At 39.0% G+C, this 11,375-nt stretch overlaps 1 pseudogene; it reads right to left on the reverse strand.

Annotated features, from left to right (window-relative positions):
- Positions 1–594: 594 nt before the first annotated feature.
- LOC130830878 (40S ribosomal protein S3-like) lies at positions 595–11,375 on the reverse strand (annotated as a pseudogene).

The following is an 11,375-nucleotide window of genomic DNA, read 5'->3' on the forward strand; positions in this document are numbered from 1 at the left end:
AGAGCAACATCCAGATTCCAGATCCAGCTGCCGAGGAGAACGTGTCATGCTGTGGGTACTTGCTGGCACGGCAGGCAGCTATGGCTTCACTCTCTTCTGTGTGGGGATGGGGATGATGATGGCGGGCAGCGTTTCACCTGTGGGTTTCACCATGCTCACAGGTCAGGCAGGTGCTTCTTTTCTTCTTTTTTTTCTTTTTTAAGAACTTTTATTGAGATACAGTTAACAGACAATAAACTGCATATATTTAGAGTGTACAATTTGGTATCCCAATCTCTCAATTCATTCCCCCTCAACCCTCCCTGCTTTCTCCACTTGGTGTCCATATGTTTGTTCTCTACATCTGGGTCTCTACTTCTGCCTTGCAAATCGTTTGATTTGTACCATTTTTCTATAGTCCGCATATATGTGTTAATATACGATATTTGTTTTTCTCTTTCTGACTCACTTCACTCTGTATGACAGTCTCTAGGTCCATCCATGTCTCTACAAATGTCCCAGTTTCATTGCTTTTTACAGCTGAGTAATATTCCATTGTATGTATGTACCACATCTTTTTTATCCATTCATCTGTTGACGGAAGGCAGTTGCTTCTTAAGGGCCCATCTTACCACTTGGGTCCCAAGGCAGCATGACCTTCACTTTGATGCCCAGCACACCCTGTCTGACCAGCATATGGCACCTGGTGGTGTCTGTGTAGGAATTAATAGAGTCCCTACTGTGGGCCATCAGACCATCCACAACGTCATGGATTTAACCCTCTGTCGTCGGAGTTTCCCAGGCACCACGACCTAGCAGCCCTCGGCCCCACTCTCCACAATGACCCACAGCACACCACAGCAGGCCCTCCTAGGAGTGTGTACTGCAGACTCTGCCTGGGCGATGGCGCACAGAGCTCTCGTGTCTGCCTTTTCCACATAAAGCTCTACACTGCCCTCGGGGAAGCCACACCTCTTCTGAAGCACAGTGGTCAGTTCCTGGATCTGCCAGCCCTTCTCACCAAGAACATTCTGCATCCTGGAGGCCAAGAATAATGATTTCTGTCCGGGTTGGTGTCAGTTGGACTACAACTCCAAAGTAGTCATCTTTGGCCATCACCCGAGTGAGACACTTGTTCAATTCAGCCTTGAGGATGCCATCAGTGACATCTTGGAAATTGGCACCACCATCTTGCCGCCTGGCACTACCTTAAGGAATAATCCAGTGCTGTTCTTAAATGACCTAAAGAGAGTGATATGAGTAAATTGTTCCCATTGCTATTGCAGACAGAACACAAACACCCGAAGAACTTTAGGACCGTGGTGGCCTAGAGCACCATTCTCTCCTTGGATAAGCCTCTGTGGACTTGGTAACAATAGCTGAGGAGCTGGGAATAATATTTCAGACTTCCTCACTTTCTTTCTCAATCAACTGCTCTACCTGGAGGGACCCGAGTGTGAAGGAGAAAAATGACTCAATAAGTACAATTCAGCTTCAGCAGTCCGTGCATGTCTGTTTCCCGCCTCCTTCAACAGCACCCCAGAATTGAACAAGCAATGTAGGAGAGGAGAGCTTTGCCTTAGGTGCTCTTTGTGACTCAACATAGGGGAATTTCAGTTCCAACACCTCCAGAGAAGGTGTCTTGAAATGATCATGGAAATAGGATCTTTTACTACATTTGGGTCACATTTCACACTGTTCCTGAGTGAAATATTCTTGCTCTTCCTCTCTGTCAACCAGATCCCACTAGTCCCTCAGCACAAGCTCAGTGCCTTCCTCTTGGAATTGCCTTCCCAGATCTATCCAGTGCAGAGTGAAATCTTCCTCCTCCAAACCAAGCACTTAAGGTATGACAATTCTTGAAGCTGTTAGGAGTTTAGACCCCAACTCCTATAACCATGTGATCTTGGGTAAGTGATAATTTTTCTGAGCAGAAAGTCCCCTAATAATAATTCATTTTCTATACTAAAATGTGTTAATTTTATAACTGAAATGTTTTATGATGGCAATAACCATTCCTACCGATGTCACGGAGTTGGCATGAAGCTTAACTAAGATAATATATGTAAATATCTTCAGGAAATTATAAAATGCTGTACAAATATAAGGTACTGGTAGAAGTGATATTGCAAATATTTAATGACCAGTAGGCACTGGCCTTGACCAATCAGAATAGTCTTCAATCACAGCACTGGAGCTTGTTCCAGTAGGCTTTCTGATGGGCCAAACATTAACTCTTTAATTGATAAATTAAAGGAAGGTTTGGGGTTTCCTGAAGGAGAAGCTGAGGTAATGGGGGTCTAGTGGAAACAGACTCAGGTGGCTAGGAGCTATATTCTTTTTCAGATTCTCTTCCTTTATAGGTTATTACAAGATATTGAGTACAGTTCCCTGTCCTATAGAATAGGTCCTTGTTGGTTATCTATTTTATATATAGTAGTGTGTATATGTTAATCCCAACCTCCTGATTTATTCCTCTCTCCCTTCCCTTTTGGTAACCATAAGTTTGTTTTCTATGTCTGTGAGTCTCTTTCTGTTTTAGAAGTATTGTTCATTTCTATTTTACATTGTAAATAAGTTCATTTCTATTTTTTTTTTTTAGATTCCACATATAAGCGATATCATATATTTGCCTTTGGCTAACTTCACTTAGTATGATAATCTCTAGGTCCATCCATGTTGTTGCAAATGGCATTATTTCATTCTTTTTATGGCAAATATTCCATTGTATATATGTACCGCATCTTCTTTATCCATTCATCTGTTGATAGACATCTAGGTTGCTTCCATGTCTTGGCTATTGTAAACAGTGCTAGAGTGAACATTGGGGTCCATATATCTTAGAAAATATTTTTGACTAAACAAAAATGAAGCACAACACATAAAAATTTGTGGGATGAAGTTAAATCAGTTCTTAAAGGGAAATTTATAGCATTATAAGTTAGTTTATATTAGAAAAGAAGAGGGATTTCCATGGTGGTTCAGTGGTTAAGAATCCACCTTCCAATGCAGGGGTCGTGGGCTTGATCCCTGGTCAGGGAACTAAGATCCCACATGCTGCAGGGCAACTAAGCCCGTGTGCCACAACTACTGAACACAAAAGCCACAACTAGAGAGCCCACGTGCGGAAACTACAGAGCCCACATGCTGTGGAGCCTGCATGCCACAGCTACAGAGTCCATGTGCTCTGGCGCCTGCGTGTGCCACAACTAGGGAGAGAAGCCCGTGCACCTCAAAGAAAGATCCCACGTGCTGCAACTAAGACCTGACACAGCCAAAAAAAAAAACAAAAACAAAACAAAACAAGAAGACACAAGTTACCAATGTCATTAAAGACCCCACAGATATTAGAAGGAAGTACTCAGAACAACTCCATGCACATAAATTCAATAACTTAGGGCTTCCCAGGTGGCGCAGTGGTTAAGAATCCGCCTGCCAATGCAGGGGACTCGGGTTCAAGCCCTGCACCAGGAAGATCCCACATGCTGCAGAGCAACTAAGCCCGTGGGCCACAGCTATTGAGCCTGCGCTTTAGAGCCTGTGAGCCACAACTATTGAGCCCATGTGCCGCAACTACTGAAGCCCATGCACCTAGAACCTGTGCTCCGCAACAAGAGAAGCCATGGCAATGAGGAGCCTGTGCACCACAACAAAGAGTAGCCCCTGCTTGCCGCAACTAGAGAAAGCCTGCATGCAGCAAAGAAGACCCAACACAGCCAATAAATAAATAAATAAATAAATTTATTTATTTAAAAAAATAAAAATAAATTCAATAACTTAGATGAAATGGATCAATTCCTTAAAAACCATAAACTTCCAAAACTCACCCAAAGAAGAAACGGGCAACATGTATATTAAAGAAATGGAATCCATAGGATAAAACCTTAAAGAAAAGAACCAAACAAACCTCCAGGCCCAAATGGTTTCACTGGTAAATTCTATCAAACTTTTAAAGAACAAATAGCACCAATTCTACACAATCTCTTTCAGAAAATAGAAGGTAAGGGAACACTTCCCAACTCATTTTATGAGGCTAGAATTGCTTTGATACCAAAAAACTAGGCAAAAACAGTACAAGGAAAGAAAACCATAGACCATTACCCCTTCTGAACAGTACCCAAAAATCTTCCCCCCAAAATCCTAGGAAATCAAATCTAGCAATATATAAAAAGAATGCTACTCTATGACAAGTGGGGTTTATCCTAGAAATGCATGACTGGCTCCAAATGCAAAAATCAATCAGTGTAATTCACCATATTAAAAAACTAAGGAAGCAAAATGACATGAGCATATCAAACAATGCAGAAAAAGCTTTTGAAAACGTCTAGCATCCATTCATGATAAAAACCCTCAGCAATATAGAAATAGAAGGAAATTTCCTTAATTTGATTAAGGTCATCTGGAAAATACCTACAGCTAATGGAATGTTTAATGGTGAGATACTGAATGCTTTCCCCTAAGATCAGGAACAAAGCAAAGATGTCCTCTCTCATCATTCCTATTCAATATAGTACAGGAAGTCCTAGTCAGCGCAATAAGGCAGAGAAAGAAAGTAAAAGGCATACAAATAAGAAGGAGTACTGTGCCTATCTGTAGGTGACATGCTTTTCTATATAGAAAAGCCCAAAGAATTTACCATAAAAAGCCTTAAATTAATAAATGAGTTTAGCACAACTACAAGATATAAGGTTAACTCATGAAAAAGATTACATTTCTATATGCTTAAACAATTTGGAAATTAAAATTAAAATATATTTCATTTAAAATTTTTCAAAGAGAAATACTTAGGTATAAATTTAACAAAATTTATGCAGAACAAGTTGCATGCTGACAACAATAAACACTGAGGAAAGAAATTAAAGGACATAAATAAATCGAGAGATATACTGGATTTATGGGTTGGAAGATCTAATTTAGTTGAACATGTCAATTTTCTCCAAAGAAATCTATAGATTTAATACAATGCCAATCAAAATTCCAATAAGATTTCTGCGGATACAGACAAGCTAATGCTAAAATTTATTTGGAAAGGACCAAAGCAGCAAAAACAGTTTTGAAAAAGAAAGATAAAGTGAGAGAAATCAGTCTACCTGATTTTAAAATGTGCTATAAAGGAACTCTAATTAAGACACTGTGGTACTGGTGGAGTGACAGAGGCATAGATCAATGGATCAGAATATTTCAAGCAACTGAGCCACAAAATGTCTATTGTTGACAAAGGTGAAGAAGCAATTCAGTGGGAAAAGGATAGTCTTTTCAACATAACAATGTTGGAATTACATCCGTATGCAAAAGTATGCCATGAAAAGCTAAAAACAAAAAAATCTTGACCTCACTCTCACACTTTATACAAAAATTAACTCAAAAGGGGACTCCCCTGGCAGTACAGTGGTTGACTCCATGCTTCCATTTCAGGGGGCACGAGTTCCATCCCTGGTCCGGGAACTAAGATTCTGCATGCTGCGAGGTGCAGCCAAAAATAAAAAAATAAACTGGATCAAAAAAAAAAAAATTAACTCAGGACTACCCTGGTGGCACACTGGTTAAGAATCTGCCTGTCAATGCAGGGGACACGGGTTCAATCCCTGGTCTGGGAAGATCCCACATGCCGTAGAGCAACTAAGCCCGTGCACCACAAGTACTGAGCCTGTGCTCTAGAGCCTGCAAGCCACAACTTGGAGCCCGCAGGCCACAACTACTGAAGCCCGTGTGCCTAGAGCCCGTGCTCTGCAGCAAGAGAAGCCACCGCAGTGAGAAGCCCGCACACCACGATGAAGAGTAGCCCCAGCTCACCACAACTAGAGAAAGCCCTCAGAGCAACAAAGACCCAATGCAGTCAACAAACAAACAAACAAACAAACAAATTCAAAAATAGATCATAGATGTAAAACATTAAACTATAAAAGTTTTAGAAGAAAATATGGTAGAAACATTCACGACTTGGGATCAGGAGTTTTCTTAGACTTGGTATCGAAAGCACAACCCATAAAAGAAGAAAATTGATAAATTGGACTTTATTAAAATGAAAAACTTTTGCTGTGTAAAAGACACTAAGAGAATGAGAAGCAATAGACTGGGGGAAAATATTTTCAAATCACATATTCAACAAAGGATTTGTATCTAGAAAAACTCTCAAAACTCAATAGTAGGAAAACAAACAACCTAATAAAAAATGAGAACATCTTGTTATAGTATAATTCTTACAGTCCTTAAAACAAAGGTACCTATCATGACAGGAGACAATGACCAATTCCTTTTGATTGTCTGTTTTCAATGCAATTTTAAAATATAATGCTTTGTGAATAATTTACATTACTGTAGATGGGAACAAAAGTAATTGAGGTTTAAAATTAATTCTGTTTAATATTATAGGAAAAGTATAAGCTAAGCATTTTATTCACTTCAGTTTGATTTAAGTGATCAGCTCTTCTAGAAAGCTTTCCTCGACTCTTAAGTATGATTTCCATATTCCTCCACTGTGCTTTGTCAGGTTCCTGTGCATATCTTTGTCACAGCACCTTTCTTATTTTACAATATTAAGCTGTCTGTTTTCCATAACAGGTTACGGAAGAACCCGAACGAACTTTTTGGCCAACCCAATATTACGATGCTTTTAGAATGGTCCCTCACACATAGTAAGTAATCAATAAATGTTCATTTATTCAACAAATATTAGTTAGACAAATACAAGGTATGAAGCACTCCTATAGTTGATAGGATATTGTAAATTACATGCATTTTAGGTTATAGCCACTAGAGCAAAAACAGCACAGAGTAAAATCCCTGCCCTCATGGAATTTACATTTTAATAGGAGAGACAAACAATAAGTAAAATAAATAGGTGAGCTATGCAGTTTGTTAGATGGCAAAAAAAAAAAAAAAAAAAAAAAATGGCGAGGGGCAAAAGACTCAAATGTCTATGTACTTCACCAAAGAGGAAATAAGCACATGAAAGATGGTCAATATAATCATCAGCCATTAGGAAAATGAAAATGAAAACTATGATGAGATACTACTACACAGCCATTAGGATGAAAAAAAAAAATCAATAGCAACAAAAGCCTGACAGCATCTACTGATGGCAAGGTTGTGGAGCAACTGGATTTCTCATTTATTGCTGGTGGGAATATAAAATGGTGCTCAGGAAAACAGTTAGCCTCTTTCTTATAAAGTTAAACACATACTTACCGTATGCTATGGTATGATTTCCCCCCCCAGTGTTTACCTTAGAGAAATGAATTTTATGTTTATCTCAAAACCTGCACATGAGTGTTTATATCTGCTTTATTCTAATCATCACCTGAGAGTGGAGACAACCCCAAAATCCTTCAATGGGCGAATAAACTGAGTACATTCATACTCTTTAGTATTAAGATGCTACTTAGCAAAATATTATTGCTAGTAGAGTATGAATACTATTGAGCAATAAAAAGAAATGAGCTACTATTTTTACATGTAGCATCATGCATAAGTCTCAAAGACATTATATGGAGTCAGAGAAGCCAGTCTCAAGAGATTGTGTACTTTATGATTCCATTTCTATGACTTTCAGGAAAAAGGCCAAGTGAAGGAGTAATGGAGAAGAGACCAGTGGTTTCCAGGGGTTATGATGGGGGGAGAGTGGAACTCTAAAGGGATTTTTTAGGGTGTGGGTGATAGAACCGTCTGTATTTTGATTGTGATGATGTTTACACATAGGACTGTACACACACACACAAACACACACACATCAATTTTACTTACTGTATGTTGACTTAAAAAAAGAAAGGAAAGAAAGCCTATACCCAGGTAGGACCTCTGAATCCATCTGAAAGAGACAGTTTGCCAAAATTCTGTGTTCATCAACTCAATTCCAAAGGAGAAAATAAACATTACTAAGTCAAATAAATAGATCTGAAAAAACAACAAGAAAAAACAAACCAAAACCACACCTTCTATATGTAGGCTCAATAACTCAAAGTCAGAGTTGATTTACTAGGTAATTATCCTACACAACCATACATTCATGCTTCAGGTTGTTAGAGCAACAGGTTGAACTGAAAAAACTAGGTAGGGGTGCTTTCTGATGTGAAATGGTTACCATTCAGAGGTTTACTGTGTTGGTTTTCTTCTTTGACTTAATTTCATTTTCTATTTCCGCCTGGATCTATTGATAAGGACTCTGAGGCTATTTTTATTAAAAAAAAAAAGTGTGTGTGTGTGTGTGTGTGTGCGCATAAGGGTTCACAGTGGGTTACAGTGATCCGTATTTTCGCATCTTAGTGTTTTTAATAAATTTCTCTAATGAACATGTATTACTTTATAAACCAATAACCTAAATAAATTATAAGACCTCAAGTCAATTGCTAACTAGAGAATCACCCACAGAGAAAATTTTTGGACTGTGTTTTATTTTGTAGGCAAGAATGGGCTTAGTTATTCTAGGTATGATATTTAGTGGTCGTAAATGGGTACTTCTAAAAGGATTTCAAACACAGTTCCCTTAAAAAGTTTGTGTAAACAATTAGGCAGTTCCTCAAAAAGTTAAACATAGAATTATCACATGAACCAGCAATTCCACTCCTATGTGTATACCCAAAAGAACTGAAAATAGGTTTCCAAATAAGTACATGTATACGCATGTTCATAGAAGCATTATTTATAACTTCCAAAAGCTGGAAACAATCCACATGTCCATTGATTGATGAATTGATTAAAAAAATGTTGTATATCCACACAAGGAGATATTATCCAGCCATAGAAAAGAGCGACATACTGACACATGCTACAACACGAATGAACCTTGAAAACATGCTAAGTGAAAGAAGCCAGACAGAAAAGGTCACGTATTGTATGATTCCATTTATATGAAATATTCAGAATAGGTAAACCTAAAGACAGAAGGCAGATAAGTGGTTGTGAGGTGCTGGGGGAGGGAAGAATGGGAAATGACTGCTTAATGAGTATGGTGTTTCCCTTTGGGGTGATAAAAATGTTTTGGAACTAGATAGACGTGATGATTATACAACATTGTGAATGTATTAAATGCCACTGAATTATGTGCTTTAAAATGATTAATTTTATGTTCTGTGACTTTACCTCAATTTTTTAAAAAAGATGAAGTATGAATCTTATTCACATTTGCAGCAAAAATCTTTGTTTTTCAAGGAAATTATAAAAGATAAATTTAGTTTAGCCCATATCTGAATAGTTAAGAACTCAGAGTGGCATGCAAATTAATAAGTGATATGTACTTTTTTGAAAGTGATCTGAATAGTCTAAAAATGTTCAGAGGAATTGAGTAGTCAGAATGGTTACAAATCAGCATAATGAACCCCCTTTGTACAAGCTTTTAAATGCTCCTGAAAGGTATCTACAAATATTTAATTATACCAAAATCCTCTGTTGGAATACATTCTATTTAGCTGCTATTGCCCTAGTGGTCCTTGTAATTCTTGGGATGCTATCCTTGTCAAAAGTACTTTTATGTTGTGATCTTTTGGCCTAAGGGTGAAGGGGAGTGAGGTGTTACCTACAAAATTTGACTTTGGGGCCTGGAATGTTTCTAAAAGTTTTGAAATCTCAGGCTTCTCTCTTCACTTAATGACGGCTCTTTCAAACATCCAATTTCTTGATAATTCTTAGATCATCTTGTTTTTCCTTTGAAAGTATGTAAAACCCTGTGCATGATGCATACCAAATGATTACCCTTTAAAAATCGACACAAAGTCCTTTACTGAAATTCATTGTTTGAATTTTCCATTTTCATGTTATTTACTCTTAACTGTGACCCTGAAAATTTCAGGTAAAAGTCCTGAGCTGTCTATCCTCTGCCCTTTCCAGAGTCACTCTTACTTTTTCCCACCATACCCTATGTCCTGGCAGGCTAACCTCCACTGATTTCATCAACAGGCTCCCAGAGCCCCTGGCTTCCTGTAGGGTTCAGCCAATGGGAGGCACATGCAGGAGGTTGGAGGGCAGGGACAGAGAGAAGCTGGGGTATCTATTCACCTGCCTGTGCTTCTGCAGGCTGTGGGTTGACTATGGCTGTCTTCTGTGTTGTGTTCTTACAGAAGGCCATCACTTGTGTTGTGTGACGCTCTCCTACAGCTACAGCCACAGCCACAGCCATAACTTCAGAGACAGATTTCCCTCCATTCCAGATATTTCTCTCTCTTGCCCTTTCTGACTTAAGGGTGGTAAACTCTCCACACTGTTTTTAGTCCTTTAGTCCTATACCATCCCTTGCTGGTTTCCCTTAGCCCTGCACAAAGGACTAACTACATAGTTTGTGGGGTCCAGTGCAAAATGAAAACGCAGAACTTTTTGTTCAAAAACCACGATGGATTTCAAGATGGCGACCGCAAGGCATTAAACAGTGTGGGACCTTCTAAGTGCAGGGTCCTGTGTGACCACACAAGCTGCACATCCACGAAGCCTGCCCTGAGTGCACACTATTGTAAACAGTATTTACCATACATGCTCCTCAGTTACCTGCTGAGTGTGCCATCCATTTCCTGCCAGGATCTCTTCTAATATAAGGTCTTAAGGGTTCTCTTTCCCATTGAAAAAAATTGTGGCTCCATTAGGGGTTCTGGAACAGTAGCTGTTATCTATACTTAGATTTAAACACTGTGCAATTTAAAACTTTTTAATAGATTTGCATCTGCAGTGGGAAATTCTTATTCTCTCTCTTCCTCACCCTTACATCGAACAAAGCCACTCATTTGGGAACCAGCAGGGGCCACCACAGCCCTTGAGCACTACCCACCATGTGCTGGTACCCTAGCTGAAATGTGTGACTCCCAAGCATGCTTTCTGGGCAGGTGCAGAAATTTTTAGCAGTGATTGCAACCAATGAGTTGCTTTTTGATTTTTGTGCTGGATACAGAATCTACTAAATATCCTAGGGTTTTGTTGTTGTTGTTGTTTGTTTGTTTTGTCCTCTCTTTGAAATTAAACCGAGAACTTTCTCACAGCCTGGAATCTATTTTCTCTCTCTGGCTAGAGACTTGCGTGAGATAGTGACCTCTTAGTATTACTAAACAAACACCAGTTAGGCCTCCTGTCTTGAGTAAGGCCTGCTCTCTCAACACCATCCTTAACAGACTTGGGGGTTGAGGTGACAGTCAACAAATGATGCTATCTTGTTGGTTTCAAAATGGGAGTCCCATAAGTCCTTCTGTGCCAGGACTTTTTCCTTTCATTGCTTTGGTTGTTACAGATTCAGGGATGGCAAAGAAACATGAATTTGAGAAATACTCTACGACTATAGTATTTCACTGTTTGAACTTGCCACGGACTTATTTGCCCTTGACCACTGAGCCATCTTCAACAACTGCATTAGTTACATCCGTCACTCATTTCTAAAGCACACACTGACTTGTTCTGTCGTCATGGTTCCTTGATTCCGTCAT

This window comes from Hippopotamus amphibius, chromosome 11 (genome assembly GCF_030028045.1).
Source record: "Hippopotamus amphibius kiboko isolate mHipAmp2 chromosome 11, mHipAmp2.hap2, whole genome shotgun sequence".
NCBI lineage: Eukaryota > Metazoa > Chordata > Mammalia > Artiodactyla > Hippopotamidae > Hippopotamus > Hippopotamus amphibius.